The sequence below is a fragment of the Bombus pyrosoma genome, linkage group LG14 (assembly GCF_014825855.1).
Source record: "Bombus pyrosoma isolate SC7728 linkage group LG14, ASM1482585v1, whole genome shotgun sequence".
NCBI lineage: Eukaryota > Metazoa > Arthropoda > Insecta > Hymenoptera > Apidae > Bombus > Bombus pyrosoma.
The window spans coordinates 8,997,054-9,019,702 of record NC_057783.1 but is presented as its reverse complement, the minus strand read 5'-3'; the positions used below and the strand labels follow the sequence as shown (position 1 = coordinate 9,019,702).

Here is a 22,649-nt window from a genome sequence, read left to right as displayed (position 1 = left end):
TTTATCCTCATCTCCTACTTCTCTATTTCTCTGTCTCTGCCCCCTCCTCGCTCCCCAGGTTTTCTATATTTTCTTCCATCTTTATTTCTTTGCGTATACGCTTCTCCCGTGCCTCATTCACTCCGCTTCACTATGTTTATTTCTTTCCCGTTTTTAGCCTTCTCCCCACCCTTATTCCCTCTTTACGCATTCCTATTACCTACGTCTGCATATATTTCCTCGCACCCAATATACATACGCCGCTCTATTTGCTCTTGGTACTTTTAATTATCGTTGCGATTGCGAGATGTTTTCGGATCAATCTGAAAAACAAACTTCACCTCCATATCTAAATGTAGTAATAAGCCGTCGATCTCCGATGAAGTTGTCCATATATCAGCAAACGAACACGACCTCTGCGTACAAATGCACACGCATAATTTCGTCGTACACGGAAACACGCAGATGGTTATATAAATATTGAAGGCTGAATATGTATTCTGTTACTGTTTTTTTTTCTTTTTTTTTTTTTTTTTGCGATATTACAGGAACGCCACGGGCGACACACGAAATAGCAGCAATGCACATCATTATTCGCAGTGATACGAAATTATGTAGGAATGGCAGATATTTGCATTGCGCGGCAACATTCGCATACAAAGCAATACAATGGATCATTTCAATCCAAACGTATCGCTTTTTGCAGCCGTGGGCGTCGAAACGAGAAACACCATTTGGCAATTTTGCTGCCGAGCTAGTCCTGAAAGATGACTACGTCCCGTGCTGCTTTCAGGTTTATCCAAGCACAAGCTTTCACGAAAGCTTTTTTCAAAGTAAACCATACTAACACGTTGGATTTCAGAGCGTAAGGGCCCACACATCGAAAAGTTGCGATACATCCATCGGACTTACAAGGAAGAACAATCAGAATGAAAAATTGTATAATAGCTTTTTGACGAATTAAAAAAGAAACAAATATCCTGAATTGGTATGGTAACCCATGAAATGCGTAACGGCGAGCAAAACTTTAACGTTTCTGAAATTACGTATTGCGAGTTTATAGATTCAAGCGGCGCGTGAATAACGTTTATTTGCGAACTTATTTATTCTACCTTGATAATTAATGTTTCTTCGTAATAAATTGGCCATCAGTGTATTTGATGCAGGAACGAAATATAAAACAAATAAGTCGATGATAATGGCGAAGGTTTCGTTAATTAATTTCTGCTTGATTAATGCTAATATATCTGCCATTCTAGAAACAAAGAATAAAATATCGAAATTAATACTGTGAACGATATATGCTCTTACATGTTACTAGATAAAACTAATTAATAGCCGAAATGATCGAAAAAAGGAACAAAATGGTAATTGATTAAACGGAGCTGTTTTTAAAAATCTATTAGACTAAAAATCGAGATCCGCTAAATATCGATCAATCAATGTTTTCCATTAAAATGTACTGGCTATGATATTCATAATTATACGTACGAAGAGAAAATCAAAGTATTTCCTTTCCTCTTTCGAGGTTATAACACGTAAAATAAAAGTTCTGCTAATGATAAAACCGATACTGCTAATGTTTCCACACGCGTGTGACTAATGAGTGCCATAAAGTCGCTACACTATCGAGCAATAGTATCTAATTAGTAAATGGACGTGACCCCCGTAACAGATCTTTCATAAATCGCCTACCAATCGTGAAACGCGTTATCATGTATATTGATAGAAATGATTAATTGATTATCCGTAACATTGGACATTACAACAAGTTTGTTGTTCGATAATAGTTTTAAAGACACACGTACAGGAATGTTTGACGATTTTAAAACGACACAATAGAACTTTTTCGTCAAATGAGAAATGTTTCAGTAGGATATTAAAAAGTATGCAGGCAAGCCGAAAAGATTTTTTTTAACAAAATAAATTGCAAACGTCAAGCTTTGTTTTTTAAGAAACATTCGTGTCGAAGATACGCAAGGCTCACAAATACGATAATTAACGCGTACGTTTCTTCTTCTGTACATTAATTAACGTTATTTATTTGGACATAAATTGCATTTAATAATACTTTACAAATTCATCGATATTGCTTGCTTAATTTATTCTCCAATATAAAAGATGTACTTCCGATTGCTCTTTTTCGAGGAAGAAAGTATATATAAAATTATAGTGACTTTCGAATAACTTTATACAAGACATATTTTCAATGGATATATTTTATCGAATGTAACAATAGTTATCGATGTTTTGAACGCAATATCTCAAACAATCGAGATCAAAACGGGAAGCACTTCTCGTTACTGCGTAAACACGCTTTGTGTATAGAATTTACTGCATCGATTGCTCTCATTCGACAGCCGTGTCAACTTTGAAATACTAATACTTACTCCCATCCATAAATGATTTGACCGAAGCAATTGTTCAGCCATTCTGAATAAATCTAATTTGCGGAAGAAAAATTTCATGTCGGTCGACCCGGACAGATAAAGATGATTGCTTTCAAATTGTAATAAATGTTCTTCGTTACATAACGGAACAATGCTATGTGAATGATAGGCGGAGAAATCTTCTAATACGTATTCGAATATATTAGGTTGTCCGGAAAGTGTCTTTCTTTCGCAAACGTGTTTTTTACAATAGCGCACCTTCATACAAACGTGAAACCAAGTCTGTGAAATGTCGCGATGTTTATCTCAACAGAACAAAATGGATCGTACGTAATTCGACAAAATAATATAAAACAAAAAACGTTGCGCGTCTATTATTTCCTCATAAAACGAAAGAAACTTTTCCGACAATCTAGTAGAATGCAGTAACGATCTGAAAAATTTGGGGCAAATACATTCCGAGCACAGAGAAAGATATTCCCTTGACAAATATACAGGGTAGTCTAAAGATCAGTCCGCACGATTTCTCAGGCACTTGCGATAACCGGACAAAAAAGTGTCTCGAACAAAAGTTTATCAACTTTCAATCGAACACGAATAGCAATATTATGAATTTGACAGAAAGTTTTACTTCGATCAGAAGTTAAAGTTACCTTTATTATTTTAAATGGAACAATGTATTTTTTTATACTCCATTCGATGCATTTTTTTAATTCTCTATAAAATGGTATTGAGGTACTTGGATCGTATAATGATTAATTAAAAAAATATTTCAACTTTAATATTGTAAAACTTATCATATGAAAGAGAAGAAAAATGCCATGGAACTTCTGTTTTTATGTTTTCCTTGTTTTTCATGCGATAAATTTCGCAACATCAAAGTTAAAATATCTTTCAAACTAATCACTTTTGTTTAATATTACTTTGTAGGCAATTAAAAAATGTACCGTTCCGTTACAAAAAATAGAGTCAACCTTAACTCTTCGTCGAAATAAAACCTTTTTCGAAATTCATAATATTGCAATTTGTAATCGATTGGAAGCTGATCAATTTTTATTCGAAACATTCTTTTGCCTGGCTATCGGAAGCGCCTGAAAAATCGTGATGGCTAATGTTTAGGCCACCCTGCATGTTTTCTTTCAATCCGATACGTCAATTGATTCCAGAGAAAACAAGACTTCAAAGAATCGCGTCTATGTAACATATACGAGGTGCTGAGCGTACACGAAATTTTTTAGAAATGCTACGATACCAATTTTATTCTTGTCAATGCGTATATCTATGTATGTTGCATAGATTATTCAAAACAAATACCGAAATAAATATAGTACATGGAATTTAGAAATTACCGAACTTATTCTAATTAAAAGTTCTCGAATATACACTCTACACCCTCCTAATTAAACTAGCTAATGCAAATCCTTCCAGGTTGCTAGCAAGAATAATATTTAGCTAATTTATGAGCTATTTATTTAAGGAATTACTACAATCGATTAGTAGAAAAGATAACGACAAGTGCTTCGTTACGTTCAAACGCAAGAAACATCGCTTCAGACAGTGTGTTAACACCTTTCGATCGTAATTTTCACTTCGATAAACACCATCGAAGCTTAAATTGATCGCAAAAGATAGATAATTCCGATTCCTTATCCGATTACTGGAAAAGGTGTTAACATTTTCATCCGACACGCAGTGATATAAACGTTTTTTTATTAACTTACATTTTTCTCAGACGAACAGGATGTCGAAGATCGAAAGAGAAGTCCGTAGGCTTGCCAGCTTGCACTTTTCCTCGCTCGTTTCAGCTCACTTTCACACTAACATATGTACTACGTCGCCCGTCACTTTTCTCTACGCGCTCCAGCTACGTGCCCAACCATGCTCCAGCGTCTACAGCCGAATGAAACAGAAAATGTCGACTGTTTACAATCCAACACGTTTCATGTCGACAAGCTCGATTCCTCAAATACTACGTGCACGATATTTAGAAACCGAGCTGCTTTGTTTACAAACGCGCTCTCCTATATAAAAGCTACACGTGAAAAATATAGTAAATTTGTTTTTGTTGATTTTTTGTCCTTTACGTTACTGCGTAATGTGCTCGGTGGCTACAAAGAAACATTCGAGTCGTTCACACATAGCCGAGCAAGCTTTCGTTCTTTTGAATTTCTCTACTGCGAATTTTTACATTCATCGAAGAAAGTTTCAAACGTTCGACGCAATGAATGATCGTATAACGTAACACAGGAGATGGTAAGCATCACGGAATTTTTCAATTTGCCTACGAATGATTATTTAATTAATTATGCTTTGATGTCACATGTATAAATCAGTAATTAAGGAGATAAATTATCTATTAGGGTAATATGCATTGAACGCGTTGAAAACCAATTCAGTCTGTTGGGCGTTAGTGCAACAGTATCTACTATATTTCACGCAACGGGGATCGTATACATTCCTCTCCTTGAGGGGAATATATGTGGAATATTTGTTATACATTAATAAGTGATTAATCTAATGTGTTTCCGCAATGGATGCATAAATTTCGAGTACTATTCAGCTTAATATATTCGCGTATAGTTATCGATATCGATGTTTTCGTTCCATTATTAAGCCAATTTAAAATAAGAGATAATCTGTACAATACGTATAATAGAAGGATTATTACACTACGTTTTGATTTTTTTTTTTTTTTTTTTTTGTCACATCACATTCATATATCGATGCAATGAAGAAAATGTTAAATATTGACAACGGTATCTATTTCGGTTCAATGTTTTTCCAGCAATTTTTTTAGCTATTCGTAACATTCCCTCGTTTACCATACCGAAGGTTTTCTCTCGTCTTCTTCCTTATCGTATCCTCTATTAATAATTTATATTGTTTCCCTGAATTTATAAACGATTAAGACGTTGTCGATAGTATTAATAATTCATGACTCCTTATTACTGCAATAAGTAACTTCGTCACGAAATTACGTCTAACAATTAGAATCAAGCAATCTCATAAAAAATTGATAAGGAGATGTAAGAGATAAGAAAATAAAAGTAGTAGGACGGCCTCCTGAAGGCCTGGCACCGCTGTAATCCTGAACAGGCTACAAAACTCCTTTGCTTTTCCCGATAACTTGTAAGTTATGATTGAGGGTAGAAACCCTCTTCGTTATGAACTTACAAGGTAGATATCATTTAGAAACTTTCTCACCTCCTGTCTATTTAGAGTCTGCACTCTGTTGCAGGAAGGAATTCAAAACAAGCGAACCAATCTCCATAAAACTTCGCGCGCGTTTATAAAACCGTAACGAAGCCACTCTTGTTATTCGGATTTATTTGCAAACATCTACTAAAATTATAATGTGTATAGACGCAGTGGGTGAAATCGACGATACAACCGGGAGATAAAGAAAGGAAACGAATATTTGGAGTAACATTTTCTCATACGAGGCCCAATTTCCGCGAAATTCGACTTTAAATATTTGCTTGGCACGTATTCGCTTAATTACGTTTCGACTTAGACCTCAATTTTGCTCGATAGCTATAATTTTATCGAAATATATCGTTGATCACCCTCTAATTTTACCACCAGCTACAGAACACCCTCTATGCATATGAAATAAAGCAACAGACGAGAAAAATTAATCAAACTAATTACTAAATTTTTATGCAAAGATACTTTGACGTAATATCGTTAATTTCAACATCTTCATTTTTCCTTTCCATGAGCTGTCCTTCAAATACTTGGACAGTTATTGCAAAAGAGAAACCATCATATGACGAAGCGAAAAAAGATTAAATTATTACAAAAGTATGGCAGACAAGTTTCACCAGCGTGCACTCTTCATACCTTTAAAATACTTTATCGGTTGCAGCTTCATTTCGAAATACTTCGACTCATCGAAAATTAAAAAGGAAAAGATTGCTCCGCATAGAAGCAACGAGGAAATGAAACGTTTGAATGCACAGGTCGGGTGAAGGAAGGAATAAACACAACGATAAAGAAACGTGAAATAATAATTTTTCATTGATACAAAGAAATTAAACGACCATATGTTACGCTTATTCGCAATTATTTTTCCCATTGATCTTTTTATTTGCTATATCGTAGCCACGATTTTATATTTACGTCAAGGAGATCCTTCCATGTAACGAACTCTTCGATCTTCCGCTCGGGTTTTCCGTTTCATTAAATCCGCTTATCAATACATTCGATATTTCCCAGCACCACATATCGCAAGTCATATTGTATATGAATAAAATTTACTCACTATCCACTTTTGCTATCTTCGTTTTTAGTGTCCTCATATTTATAAAAACTATCCTGCTCCTCGTCGCGATACGAATTTCTAAACATCCCATTCACAAAAATCACAGATTATGTACCTTTTATATAGCGCGTGCTGCGAGAAAATTTCGAAGATTTATTATTCTAGAACAACGCGTTGTTATCATGATAACAGACACGGACAATAGATCGTGGTGCATTTTTATGAACCCCTTTCTTTCTTTCACGGGAACCGTGTTAAGTATCAACAACGCGCCACCCGGTTGCTAAACATATTCAAGAGCGACGAAAGAAAAAACGGAGAATGTAAATTACGGAAAAATATTTATTACCGTTGCAGGATCAGTTAACAACGTTGCGGAAGTAGCACGATCGTCACGAAAATGTACTCTGTTTGGTACGATTAATATACAGGCCGCGTACTAATTTAAATATCATTTGCACGAGACACAAGTGCTTGCGGTGATTAGCATCCAAAGAATTTAATTACAATTGTTTGAATCCAGTAGCATACCGCGTGCCTGTGTGAAAATTAATCCAACACTAGTTATTCTCCTGTAACGATCACCCGTTAACTACCGCCGAGATTTTCAAGGAACGACGACACAATTCTCGCATTTTCAACGGTAAGAGTCTATTCTTTTAATCGTGCATCGCAGCAGAGCAATATGCCGATACACGGACGAACGAACAAATGGGATTGAAATATTCGGGAAATCGAAACGATTCTTGTATAACGCGAGGGCGATTAAAAAGCATTTCACATCTAAATATTTCCCACACGAAATATATGAAAACAAGAAAAACGAAAATCCAAATCGTGAAAACAAATTCTTTAACCGCCTACACTGCACTGACGCTGCTTTGGCGATATGCGTCAATAATGTGCAAATTGTTATTTGGTTTTGTTTTCACCGATGGAGGGTGGAAATTAACGTATAAATAGATTTGCATTGATAATATTCACTTCAAAATATAACATTTGGTTTCAGGCAGCTTCACTGCAAAAAATGTTACTATAATATTAGGATATAGATGTAACCAAAATGACCTTTTGTAAATATTGTAAATATTTCAAGTCTTCGTAGAAACAGAAACGGGGAATAATCAATAGCTTAAATAATTCTAGAAACAACGAAAGACTTTAGAATAAAAATCTGGGTAAAATCAAGTTAAACGCTAATCCAGGTTAATGAATCGCAACGCGACTCAGCGTTCACACGAGGTATGCGAATGTCTGACTTTTCAAGTTACTTACCGAACGATGATTGCCGACAAATATCGAGTTGAGTATCAAAGTTGACGATCCATCCAGCGGCGCGCACAGAAACTCGTTCGTGATTCAAGAGAGTGGCGAGAAATAAAAGAGAAAAATCGAAAAGAGGTCCACGAGTAGACTCGAGTTTTCTATTTTTCTCCTTCGGTTCTTTTCCTTCTCGATTGATCTCACTCTCACCTAGTGTAGTGACAAATCAGCGGCTGGCATAGGTACACAGGTGCGAAAAAAGGGGTGAAACAGGGGCAAAGAACGAAATACTAGCACAAGGTAACCAAGATTGAATGGCGAATCAACGGTGTTCTACGATTGAAGCGGAGGATCCGCCAGGGGAACAACCCCCGTGAAAACACTCTTCCGTCGTATATCGATTAATTACGCTCGTGATAATTCGATCAGTGTCCTCGTGGCACTTTACGACGAATCGCGAATAATCGCGATGTTCGCGACTGTTCCGGACAGTCCTGTCTTCTGCTCGAATATATTTTTTAAAAGTACATCCAACCACCTCTCTTTGCACGAAAGTCTATCCTCGGAGAAACGAGTTCCAAAGCAAAATTATTAGTCGCTCCTGCTTTTTTTCCTTTTCTTTTTTCTTTTTGAATCGTGAGATCGGATCCTCCGAAAAATATATTCGATATATGTTCGTATCGAATATAACTCTGGTTCAATGGTATCGAATTTACAGACAGAATATCCTGCAAAGACTTTGGCCGTTGACGTCGGTCCCTCGTTATATGCGATATTCACGTATGAACGAAGAATCGGCGCAAGTCACAGCGATGCGAGGACGTCGCGACGACTGGCGGACGCAGACTGACTCGAACGCCGTCGTCCCTCGGTTTTCACGGCGCGCCGCGACGCTCAACGTCCCGACACCGCTCGTCGAGGGCGCTCACGGTCGTTCGTGCCGTTTCGTTTGCGTAGCTTTCCGCCCCTCGCCTTTTCTTGTGATTCTTCGACGCGCACGGTCTGTCCACCGCGACGCACGACGTCGGGATGTTCCCTTTCTCCCCTCTCTTTCTCTCTCGTTCGCTAGCACGACGCGTGCTCTCCTCTTTATGGTATTTTTCGCAGAGGGTGAAGAACGAGACGGGGGTAGAAGAACGCGAAACAAGGGTAGGAAAATGAACAAAGACGAATGCAACAGTTGTGAATCTCCTGGCATACTACATAACCGGCAACATCCTAAGAAAAGTTCCTTTTTTATGCTCGACTTCGTCGTCAATTGCTACTTCAACGTTGCGTCGCAGGGTAAAAAAGAAAAAAAGAAAAGAAGAGATCTCAGGTGTGACTGGATCCTCACAGGCGTTTCATTTACATGCACTACTTTTTCAAACGATATTTAGAAAGTTTATGTTTGAAGAATGTTTTATACAGAGTGATTTATGCAACCGAAAACATCACATTTCCCTACCGATTGCAAGTAGAGAAGAATGTTAGGGAGAAATGATGGATGATTTGTAAAAGACAACATTTTCAGGTCGTGAGCAAACGCAACGATGTATAAATGCAATGTGCAGTTTACGTTTGCGTCATTCTTTTCAGTAGACACACGTATTTCGTTTATATGTTCTTTCATTATTCTACGTTAAAAGGGTATTGCGGTAAAATCGTTGAAAAATAATATACATATAACGGAATGTTACGATGTTACTGCACGAAATGTAGCAAACTTTTTGAAAAACTCGGTAGAAAGGTCACTGGTAGAATAATCCAGAAAAACTGCCGCAGAACTGATGTTGCAAAGCTACCTTTTTCGAAAGAAGAAAGCTGGGCACGAAGAAAATACGAACGCACTAGCACGAAACTGGTACAGAAGTAAACGGAGAATGAGCACAACAGTTGTGAATCTTTTAGAAGTTACAAGAATGACGCGGAATTTTCCTACGTATACGGATTGCTTATGTACTGGCAATTGCCACAGAGAATTTTCTAAAGAGAAACTTTTCAAGCGTTTTAATACAAAAATTCATACGATGTAATTAGGTTCTTCCTTTTTATGGCGAAAATAAAATTACCCTATGAATAATGAAAGGAGAAAAAGAAAACATTCGGTTTAAACTTTCTAAATGAAAATGACGCAAAATATAATTGATTTAATTAATAAGAAGATAAAAATCGTTGAATACGTCAACCGTAGTACCGAACGTTTTAACAGGCTTTTGTTCCTTCCTCCATAATTCCTCTTGCTTTCGAATAGCGTGAGGAATCGAATGGGAAACAATTGTTTCGTCGATAATGTCAGTGTCAAATAGCGTGCATGTCGAGGACGTTGACGTCGCGTCGTAACACACGTCCTTGGCCACAACTCTGCCTCGTAAAGAGATGAAAGACAAAGCAGCGAAAGAGAGTGTTTGATTTTCGGTATCACGTACGGAAAAATGGACGGACGGGTGCAACAGTTGTTCATTTTCTACATTTATGCGGAGGGGCGAGGAGGGGAGTACTCTAAAAATGCTGGAAACACTGGCAGCGACGACTTCTTCACGGAACTCGTCATCGTACACAAGTGCGGCTTTATGCTGTTCAAACATTTTTATTACCGCGTGGTAAAGCTGAAAATGACGCATAAAATTGACGGATACCAAGTGTAAAAGGGCGAAACAAAACGAACTGCGATACGTATATCCATGTTTCTGTACACGCAGTTATAACGCAACGCGAAATAATAAATTACTAAATAATGCACAAAGCTTTATTTAAATCCGTGATTTCGCTACGCCAGAGACGCATTCGCGATTAATGAGTATCAACAGTCGTTATTAAAATATTTATGACGACACGGTAACATCGCGTATACTATTTTCGGATTGCATTAACATTCCACCGTTCTTAAGCGGGGGGAAATTTATCACGATGCAAAACGATTCGCAAATGGCGTTATATACCTCTCATTCTATATTATGTATCACGAATTACTGTATACACGCGCAGAAACAACATGTATATGGTTCGTTGTACGTTTCAGACACACTTTCGCGTTGTTATTCTATCGAATGTCAATCGTTTAAGTACCTACTCTGCTTATCGATAATATTGTATAATGCGCTGAAAAATCATTTGACACTGTTTCTCGATTTTTCAATTCATTATTTGCATTAATCTGCCTAAGGTATACTTTAAAGCATATTGCTTAAATTCCATCAACGTAGACAATTACACAAAGATCTAGACTTGGTCCAATTTGTTTCAACTTTTCCAGCAAATTTCCCCCGAAAGCCCTTCGAAACGAGCATTTTATTCCCAATTACCGGTATCCTCTGTCGGACGTTCTCTTCGAGGATACTTGCTATCGTATCCTTACGAGCGCATACGACGCGGAATCGAGCTGCGACACGTTATTACATTAGCATCGTTTAACCGGCGAATATCCCTCGGCGATTCCGCAGCAATTTTTCTTGGCATGGCGAGAGATGAGGCAAGTAAAAAGAGTGTCGGTACTCGGAATTGAGAGAGTACGCGGATGCAACAGTTGCTCGTATGACGCGTCTCGCGTCGACTTCCTCGGCGTCGTTGCATGTCACCGTGGTGCGTCGTCACTGTAACCGAGCACTGTGACGGAGCACGTAAACGCGGTAGCGCAAGCTCCGCGTCAGGATGCCACCGGAAAGAGGGTGGCGTCGCGTCGGTGCGGCTGTCCACGGCTTTATGTTCCTCCTGGGAATTTCTCTCTCACACCAGGGCCCGCTCAGCCATTCACCCGAGCTCTCCTACCACCTTCACTGCGACCATCCCCATACCAACAGTGCCAACCTTGCACACACGTTGGAACACTGCTAAACGTCCAGCAGCTCACAAAGGCGCGGCGAGACGCGCTGGATAGGAAACTTCTCCGTGATAATTATTATTGTTGCTACGTTACCCGATACTGCCTTCATGGATACATCCGTTGGACGCACGCCTTCGTGCTTTTCCTGTCTAGATTAACGCGAACGCGGGAATTGAGAATAATGGCTTGTGAGAATACCAATAATTGAGAATACCAATCGTTCGTATGTATAATTAACGAGTAGGATTGAACAGAGAATGATCGTATCTATCAATGTAGAGGCATTTGCGTATCGGCTTTTAGGGAATCGATGCATCGAAACTTTTTATTTTCGACAACCAGGTAAGTATATCTAATACCGCCTACCGTAATTTCTATCTACACGTCGTATACAGTCGAAGGTTGTAAATATTCAAGTCGATTGTAGTCGACGGCATCGTTGGAAACACAATTATCATTTTTGGTATTTATTATTATTTTATTATGCAAATATACTTGCAAGTAAAAGATCAGGTCCAAGGAAAGAGAAAGATTTTTACAGGAACACGAAATCGCACGATTCTTCACTAATCGTCTCGGAGGGTTAACACTGCCTAATGCATACGTTCCAGACAGATAAAATCTACAAGCGAATTATCTAAAAAAATAACTCGGTAAAATGGAGTAACATCCTCCGGCTCCCAAGAGTGCGATTTGTAAATGAGTCGTACTCGTTAATGCAGCGCAATACATCGAGCGGAAAACGCGAATTGCACCTGCGGGCACGATGCACTCGACAAAGAAGAGTCAGTTAGACGCACACGTAGGAGCACGATGAAAAGGGGATGTGGTAGTACACAGGTTCTCGAACTTGGCGCAATCAACTGATTGTGCGGAAGAACTTATATGGGTGCGAAACCGATCAATATACACAGAGCGAGGAAGCAAAACTAGCGTGTAACAGTAATGAATGCTTTTGTTCTAACTACGCGTCTCTGTTGAGCGCTTCGAAGAATTAGAAAGTTGGATGCGCATTGAACATGTAGTTTTGCGAACGAATGATTGTTTATCCTGTTATTGGAAACTTTGTTAACTGCTACATCTCGCTTTCACAACCATTTTCTTCGCATTGTAAATAACGCATCTGTCTATTAAACCTGATGCACATTCCATGTTTTCCATACAATACAATTTTCCAATACGACGTCACGATGCGTATATCACGGTCTATCGTACGTACGTTCAGCTCTGTAAGCTCGAGTTTCCTGAAATTTGAATTTTCTTCAGCCCAGAGTTTTCTAAAGACTAAGTTGTTTCCCAGAACCGCAGCACCAACGTTCCCTTGGACCGAAGGAACGTTAGAGCTGCCATTTTCCGAATAAGCGGATGCTTTACGTACCGGGGCATCTAATTTGAATTATTCGATAGTGTCATCGCAGGTCATTCTATAATTATTGCATATTGGAATTTAAGAGAAATGCAAATAGCTTCTTAATGGAACCAAGAAGTCATCGGACATATCCTGGAATGGCACTCTGTTTATTTTGGAATTTCATGTTCGGATAATCGATTGCAATTTGAGTGTTAGAGACCAGCCGCACCCACATTCGGCTATTCGGTTTTCTATGTGCAAGTTCTCTGTACATGTACGTCTGGTATGTCGTTTAGAAGATTAGGAAGTCTCCGTCGTACCAAGTAAAACGGCAAAACAAATGCCATCGCGAACTTGAGCTGAATTGAATTCTTCCGCACTGACCATTGTATAGATATGTATCCGTAATCGATATACCTGCACAAATTTTTCATTTTATCGAAACGATGAAACCGGTATATTTAGCTGACTAATATAGACATCGGACTTTTTAACTACATGAAATATCCATGATGAAATTTTTTAGAAATTTACTAGCTGTTGGATTTATCGATTCGTTAATCGAAAACGAATATAGCAAATAAAATAAAGTGAAATATTGTAAGAATTGGCGTAAAATTAAACATCCCAGCTATAGATACCTGTTTATTACTTCCATTTATTTATATAATTTATATAATATATAAATATATATATAATTTAGTTATCTTAAGCTAGAAGCTGTCTTACAAACACCTCGCAGAAAGCAAAGATCGTTTACATTTATATGTGATTATCAGCTGGTCCGTTGGAAACGTTGGTTAACACCACACGACGCGTGAACACCTTGAATTGGCAGGTGATATATGCAACGTCAATAGCTAATCCAAATTACTGGCTCTCTAGATCGAGCCAGGATTACACGGTCGCAGGTATCTATCCACAAGATATTCACACTACGTAACCGCAGACTGAAGAATAGAGCTGCTATTTCGCGTAGAAACTACCGCCAATTCCTAACCCAAACTACCGGACTGCCTGTACGAGCTGGATTACATTACAGCCGCGTGAATAATCCGCCAGGTAGTTACGCGGATGAAAATAGCGTCAGCGCAAACCTGGAAACAATTCTGCGCATCTGTGAAATTTTCGTCCAAGATTTTCTCGGCGCTATCGAGCCTCCGGAAAGGTTAATTAAGCAAGACAAAATCATCTCCGATAGACCAAGGTATAGTATATACTTATGTATCTACAAGATTTTCTTTGTTTCCTGTTAATTTCAACTTAATTATTGCACTTCGTTTACCTGTTTGAAAAACAAGCACTCAAACGTGACGGTATTATTGTATCGATCAATATGAAGCGGAAGAAAATGAAGCATTAAACATAAGATTTGCAATAAGTTTGCTACCACAAGGGGAACTGAGTATCAAACGTCGATCACACTCTGTAGCAACTCGATCTTAATTTTACGGTCACCGCTACTCCTCCAACGAAAGTTCTTTGACCACGTTAAACATTAGGTACACCTAAGAGTTCGTGTTTGCTTCGTTAAGTTGCGATCAGTGTCACACACCAAGTGTTTCCAAACTTCATCACGACTAATTGTTGTGAAGGCGGATGCCACGAAGTAGCCCATTGGAAATTTGTCAATTGCAGGTAACTGCGACTCGTTCGTACAGATGCCACGCAGATGTTCCTGAAAGGTCAAAATTACGGCTCACGGTTGAGGAGTAGTTTTCCTCCATAGTTGCACGACCATGCTTCTTCGTTTCCTTTCCTCCGCCAGTTCTACTTCTTCTTTTTTCCACTCAACACCTGATGTCGCCATCGTAAAGCTACGCAGTATTTTTCTAATTAGGGAGTTTTATTTTCATACGTGCGAATTCCGTCGTCGAGATCGATTATCAAACAGACGTTGAATTATAATTTTAACGTATCTATTCCGAAATGTTAAAACGCGGTTTTACACGTCGTTAGAGGAATTAATGGAAGTTCCTCAAAGTTATCGGAACACGGAATGTTAAAGATTTACAGAGGGAGACGATTGACCCTTATCAAATTATCTTAACAAGGTTACAGATTAGGAGAAGGAGGATTACTCTCAGTGACGCAGTCTACCTTGTGGCGTTATCAACAAGCATAAATGAAACCCCTGTGATTTATACATCGTGCAATGTTCTAATCGGGATTAGCAAACCAGATCTCGGTGATTTATGCTCATAGTCTGCCATACAAAACGAAAGAATGTACGGGCAACTAAAAAGTATCTGCCTATTTTTGCTGATGGACAAGAGCAAATAAACATTAAGCCGATCGATAAAACGAAGAGTTCAGGATGAAAGATTAATAGACATACATTACATAGATCGATATCGCGTCTGTCAAAAGAGAAAAATTATTCAGAACAAGTTCCCGTGTCAAGAAGTATTTCAAGTCTGAAGAGTTAATACAACGATAAATTTCGTTTCATTAAAGGAGACCTAAGGTGTTGAACTTTATCGATTCTGCTTTAACGATCCCATTTCATCCCGTGCAATTTCTCTTATTTATTAATTAAATAAACCGGCGGACAGATCAGAATTTCTATTCCCCGTGCATTTTTTAATGTCGCTGTACGTAAACGCGTGCTGCCGCACCGGTCGCAACGTTGTGCATTTTATATTTCGCTCTTTACAAGAGCGTTTTTTTATCAAGCTAAGCACTTAAGGGCGGGAAGAGCATACTGTCACGTCTGGTAGGTTAATCAGAATTTTTACGGGCCGCTCCGAAACTCCGTGCAATCAACATTAACCTTTACTACCAGCTACTAATGCCGGTATTGCGATCCATCAGTATGTGGGTGCATTTTATTAGGCTTCCTATACTCCGATGCGTTTAAGTCGGCTTTAAATGTTCGCCACGCCCAACCTATAATCCCGCTGCGTTTAATCTACCGTTCTGGTCTGATAATTCCTTTGGTCACAAATAGTTCTTACTTTCATTGATCTCTACTTGGATTAACGCATGACCAACGCTTCTTTCCTTCGATAAAAGATACACACGCGAATTGCTTATTTCCGATCGTTAAAAATAGCAGCAACCCGTTGGTAAAAAAAAAAAGAAAAACAAAAGAGAGAAAGAAGAAAAAATGAATTTTCATTAGTAATATTTCTATGAACTCGCAAACCTTAGTTTGTCTATCGAAAGGGATAGTAGAAATAGTAGATCGCTCATCGACTATCGAGCGGAAAGTCATGTCGAGAACACACAGGATACGAGAAGACATGTAGTTTTTCTGGTCGGGAAACGTGTATATCAGCCTTAAACGATTTTGCACTTTAAAGTCTCTATCCTCTCGTCACAGAGAATTCTATCGGCAAGTACACAACGTTGGCGTACGCCGTACGGCGCGAGGGAGCGTATAATACATAATGTTCTTGCCGTCCTGTAGAATGTACAAGGTTTCGGTTCGTACATCCATCTCCCGTGTCATAAGCAGGCCAACCTTCCTCCACTTGCTACAGCTAAAACATTGTCGATTTTTCTTGCATAGGTGTTATGCGTTTTTGATAAATGGTCGGTTGGTCGAGCAGCTTAACCAACCAGGAAAGCAGCTAGGCCAAGATGAGTGGTGGCCTCGCCTAGCGGATTAACCTTCTTTGTCTTCGGTTTCTTTTGATTTTCACAGTTTTCCCTAATAATACATTTAGCTTTAATCCCTATTCGTTCAACCGTCGGACGTAAACTAATTTGCGGAAGCTGCGAACCTCTTTAACCCACCGAGCGCATCGCTCTTCCTTAAGTCAACTTTAATTTCGTAGCTCCACACATAGCGCGGTGCATGATATCTTTTACGATTTTGCTGTTGGGGCCCGACACGCTTGTACGTGCCGTAGATTTATCATCTGTGCAAACGTCTAGAATTTCTTTTTTTCCGGCTCATCGCGGTCCTCTGTTCCTCGAATAAGTCGTGCAAGTGTATAGGCGGTTAAAATATGGATCACGTTCAAGAAGAACGCTGTTTCACAATGTATAAGTATGCGTTTATCGTCGATATTACGGTATTTGCTCCAACGTAGTACGTTTGTCAAATAGTACACTGAGAAATTTTACTTTCTTTACAGAAAAAAAAAGAATATATCTCCTGACTACGATAGATATCGTAGATTTATAATACTTTCCTTGTTATTTATCGCACAAGCTTTAGAAAAATATTAAATGTTTACCCTTTCATAAGAATTTAAACGTCTCTGAATGATTTCAAATTAGGTATCTTGCCACCTTAATCGCCACTTCCTCGGTAAGGTGCGGCACATTAATATCGATCAGTTATCTTGAAAGGAATGTCACATCAATATCAATTAATCCAGCGAGTAATAAAGGATTGCGTGCTACGAGAAAGGGAGCTCGTTCTTCCAGCCCATCGATACATCTCACACTTTCCTGGATAGTTAACCCCTGACTGCGATCATCAAGTCATATCATCGTTCCAGTAATCATTGATGTGTTCCATGAAAATTGCCAATAATTGGATGATTGATAATCGATAGTACCCTCAGTGCTATTGCAAATGACGTTCTAAATACTAAAAATAGTTGATATTTGATCATATGTCCTACATTTACAGCAACAAGGCGAAATGTTCCATTGCGAAATTTATAAAATCCATTAATATTCATTTGGTAATAAAACGAATAGTTTCATATAAATTCTAGAACGTGTTCGTCTCCTAATCAATTTTTGAGATTATACAATATATTATTATGCTCCCTTAATATTTATGCCAGTGCTAGTGTCATTATTAATTTAATATTCTAATAACGAGTTCCCATTGAATTGAGCATACAGACATTAATATTTCAATTCAATTGCAAATACAAAATTAGAATCTTCAACTATGATACAACTGTACAACAATAAAAACTAATAGAATATTATGAACCTAAATAAAGAAGTAAATCACTCTAATTAGCTTATAATTACAATATTCGTGATGTAATTTTGAATAATATTTACGAGAAAAAAAGACCGAACTACTTTATTATTCAATTACATTATTGTTAATTATACGTCATATTATCAACATTAAAATTATTTTATATTTATGAAGCATAAAATATATAATCAAAATACATGCGAAATAATAATTTAAAACTCTATTGTTTCACGAAATTCGCATCGATATTCAAAATTTAATTTTACCGTATCGCAACGACATCAGCAGTCCCTAATTATACGCAGGTGGATTGTATTTCGATGAAATATAAATCAGTTTAAAATACAACACAAAAGAATTCGCCCGAGGAAACGTGAAATTCGTTTCATGAGAAGGAGAAAATAGTCGAAACGCGAAAGTCTTTTTGAAAAGTCGACAGGCTCGATGAGAAGAGCATTGCTAACGCAGAGATTTTTATACGAACGGTATCGCTCGTGGAAACTTCTTTTTCATCCGGCAAATGGCAGAAGTCCGCCCATTGATATATGTATACACGCCAAATTTACTACGTACTAAATTTACCTTTCTCCCGGATAAGTGGAGTCATTCACCTGTTCGTTCGTTTGACTGTTTAATTAATCATTGAATACGGGACTGAGATTTAAAAATATGTCGACGTGCGAACATTGAACTCTTTGAAACTGCAGAAAAAAAGTTTGTCTTCTTTGAATAAATCTTTGATCAATTGAAGAAACCAAAACCGAATGAGCTAAAATTTGTATTCAACGCGCGGCTCTCTTCGAGGTGATTAATACGAATGACTTCAATGATGTTTAAGACACACGACAGTTTCATCAAAAAGAAATATATACAAAAATACCTGTTTTTCTAGCTACCCTAGCTTTTACACTTTTAACCTCTTTCGCTTCTTTCAACATCGACGCAAGAAGAAACTGCAGATTTTGTCCACCTCTTAGCCGAAAATTATTCCAAATTTCGCAGTTTGTTTCGAAGTTACCTTCGTTCACAGAATAAATTTCCAACTTGCAAATAGCGGAAAACAAAAGAGAACAATTAATTCGTAAGTGTAGCAATTATTTTCTTGTAGGAAAGCAATCATTAAGTACGGTGTTTTGAGTCATTTGAAATCGAGGATAAGGGAGAGAGAAATTTATGTGTTTTCAAAGTTGTACGGATTTTAGTATCGCAATTATATCGAGGCAGGGGTAGTCGGAGATTGAGTTGAGGCTCATAACTCTTGCCGGTCGTAACGTTCAACTGCAGACTGCTCAGTCCTGCATTTCATAGGCCGCCAGATGTTACGTACCTACATATCAGCAGGTACCACTTCACGTGCGCATACGTATTCATTATTAAATTACGCCCACAACACGGTTGTACAGCATAGAGGCGCGTTTCAACCACGAATCGCCAATAGCGTATAAAACAACGTTGTTCGTTCTCCTTGTTTATTCTGCCATATCGGCTTTCGTGTCTGCAGGCGAAACGCTCTATGCAACATTTAAGAATGCTCACGTTCGCGGCTACAACAATTTCCGCGCGAATACCGTATCTACTTTTCGAACAAGAACATCTGCGTTGAGCATATTCCTACAATTTAAATATACGATGTCGTATATTATGAATAACGTAATGCGCACAGCTCGTGCCATTTCTAAACTTTTTTGATCAGTAATATAGATAATGCAACGCGTATTCAGGGAAAAATTATACATCACCAAGGCTGGTATATATGAAATTGAAAATTTGATGAAACGATTATCATCGCGCTTAAGCGGCATTTCTTTACAGCTGTTTTTATCCCAATCTGCAAGAAATTCGTGTCCGTATGCGCAAAGGAGAAAGAAAAGGAGCATCGATAAAGTGAAACGAAGGGAGAGAATTTATGGAAATTACTGCAATGACATCTAATTAAATTCAGCACTATGGTCGAATATCGGACTGCCAGGCATCTCCATTCTAGTTCCTAGTTCAACCTAAAATGCCAGATAAAGCGATATGAAGTTAAGAGTAGAGAATTAGGTGAGTTCCCATGAGGTCCATGTATACGTGTAACGTAACGATATTCTCTACTTTGAATGTACTTCAATTACAACATTCCGACTTCCGGGATTCTACGTTTCTACTTATTCAGGAAATGCACCGTGAAATTGCCATTCCTGTACACACTTCCATAAAATTGAATTCTATGAACATGTAATAAGAAAACGTAATTCGCGGATAACGGTTCAACAATTACAACTTTTTCTCGACGACTCGCATAGAAAATTGTATTTGAATTGTCGCTATGAGACGTGAATTAACGAGAGACACTTTGTGCGTGCTTTCCAAATTTCCAGCGTACTCTTCGTAGTAACGGCCCTTCCCATTCGCCATCGAAGTATTCACAGGGAAAGCCATTTCATAAAAGCAACGAGCATCTCCGAAATATCGTTCCGAGATAAATGAAATTTGATTTGTCGAGAATTTGCAAAAGGATCAAAAAATAGAGGAAGTTGGTAACTAACTGGATACAGTCAGGAAACGACCGAAGGCGAATAGAACTCTTAGTATCCTATCGGAGGTTTCACCGGTCTCTCGAACATCAATATCGGACAAGATCAGAACTTAAGGCAATTGCGCACTGATACAACAAAGGGCATCGTCTAACGCGGTTATACCTCGTAAGCGAAATTCTATTGCTATATCCCATCTCGAGCGTCTATATTGGCCTCTCTCTGAGAACACAACCGTTCTCTCATCCCTCTCTTCTCATCATCTTCCTTCGTTTCGTTCGTCCTCTCTCTCTCCATCTTAGTTTCGCTCTCTCACACTCACCCTTTCGCCACTACCTTTCCCTTTCTCTTTCTCTTTCTCTCTATCAATACCAACCTAATCTACTTTACCAGCAAATAGTGTTCACGTTCCCCAGACAATGCTTTTCTCTTAGCTAGATACCCCCTACGCCGACACATCCCGCTACCTATTCAATACACCAATATAGCTTTTACTTTCTTATACCTTATAATTTACTTGTACGTACTTCTTAATCTGAGCAATCACTGGATGCACGTTACATAAGTTTCGCAAAACTCTTTGAAAGGTGGTCAAAATTTGACAAGGTTATCGTATTCCATGTAAAATTGTAAGAACTACTTCATTATTTACAATCTGCCACTTGTCAATTCATCGATAATATTAGTTAGGAAATAATGCTGCATAGAGATTCAGGTCTGTCTCCAAATTACGTTAAATCTTTCACAGATGAAATAAAACTAACTGGATTAGCTACGTTAGCTAGTACAGACTTAAATTTGGATATTATTCAGAATTTTGAAATCGATCAATAATGACGTAGACAAAGAGCGAACCCCTAATCGAATCAAATTTCACCTTTTAATCACATCAGGATTTTCTCTTTCAAGACACCGCGAGAAAATAGCTCCAACTTCACCGACACAGATCTACTCCATCGTCGACGATTCTCCACCTAATTGATTTCCATAAGCTTCGTGGAGCCGCCAATTTCGATGAGTGTTAGTAAAATTAAACCGCTGGGTGAGTCGAGCATTGATTATTACGAGGTCAAGTATCAAGTTTCCTTTGAAAGCCACATTACCCCCTGGTTTGATAATCGGGTTCCTCAGACAATAGTACCGTTTCATCGTTTTCCATCCTGACTATGTTCAAACCTCGCTTCCTTTCCTATTCACAGCACCCATGCGAATTTTGCGCTATTGCGACATCTCGTCTTCCTGCTTCTGATTGATAACACGACTTCCTGTCTAACACTGACGTATAGGGACAGAAGTAGCCACCTAAAAACTTAGCTTACCATGAGAGATAGAAATGATGAAATTTGATAAAACGTCACGAGCTGAAGAGTGAAATTGAAAGAGCGTAAGTGAAACTTTTATCGATCCTTTCAGCCAAATTTCCACGTATCCTCTTCGTGAAATTCAAAGAACGACTCTATCGAATTACCGCTCGTAATTCTGATAATACGTTATTTAATACCAAGTATTGTTCGGATAATTTAATTCGACATGGAATACAGGCAATAGTTAGAAGGTTAAAATTCCTGTGCGAAATGAATATATATGTTAGTGCATTCACGTCGTCACACACCAATTGTTTACTCAAAAATACGATATGATCGTAATTAATGCATACTATTTCAAGAAAATGGTCTAGAAAGAAATTGTTGTAAGTTGCTAGTGGATTATGTAATTATATGAATTATAGTAAGAGTAACAAGAGATTCCAAAGATTTATATAAGAGAAGAATGGTTAAAAATTAGATACTTGAGAGAAATAAGTCATTAATAAGTGATTGATATTTGAGATGTAATTAATTTCCGATGCAAACAAATAATATATTACAGTGTTAACTTAGAAACTAATTAAAGTAACAAAGTTTTCGCATCAGGGAGCAATCAAATATTTAAAAACGTCTAATTATGGTTGAAGAATCTCCACATGAAACGACTCTACGTACGTGTACAAAGGCATTTAATTAAGTACTATCTATAATGTGATTAAAACTAAATTATTAATCTCTATGAAACTACAGTGTACATTTTAAACGATGCTTCTAAATAGCTCTGCTTGAGCGGAAACATTCTTAAGTGTACAAATTGCATATTCTACTTTCAAATGTACATTTGAATGTTTTTAAAAATATATAAAACTGTTATTTTTAA

The 22,649-nt window shown here is 37.9% G+C and overlaps 1 protein-coding gene across 5 annotated transcripts in view; it reads right to left on the bottom strand.

Moving 5' to 3' along the window:
- LOC122574640 overlaps positions 1-8,753 on the bottom strand; it is a 248,895-nt gene extending 240,142 nt beyond the window's left edge. For 3 of the 5 annotated variants that reach the window (XM_043742423.1, XM_043742424.1, XM_043742422.1), the window contains exons 1-2: positions 7,909-8,752; positions 4,091-4,259 (exon numbers count right to left, since the gene is read on the bottom strand). The gene's annotated coding sequence lies outside the window, so the exon portion shown is untranslated. Of the gene's footprint in view, positions 1-4,090; positions 4,260-7,908 lie in introns of all 5 variants that reach the window. The other 2 variants (XM_043742428.1, XM_043742426.1) reach the window with 2 other exon arrangements.
- Positions 8,754-22,649: the final 13,896 nt, after the last annotated feature.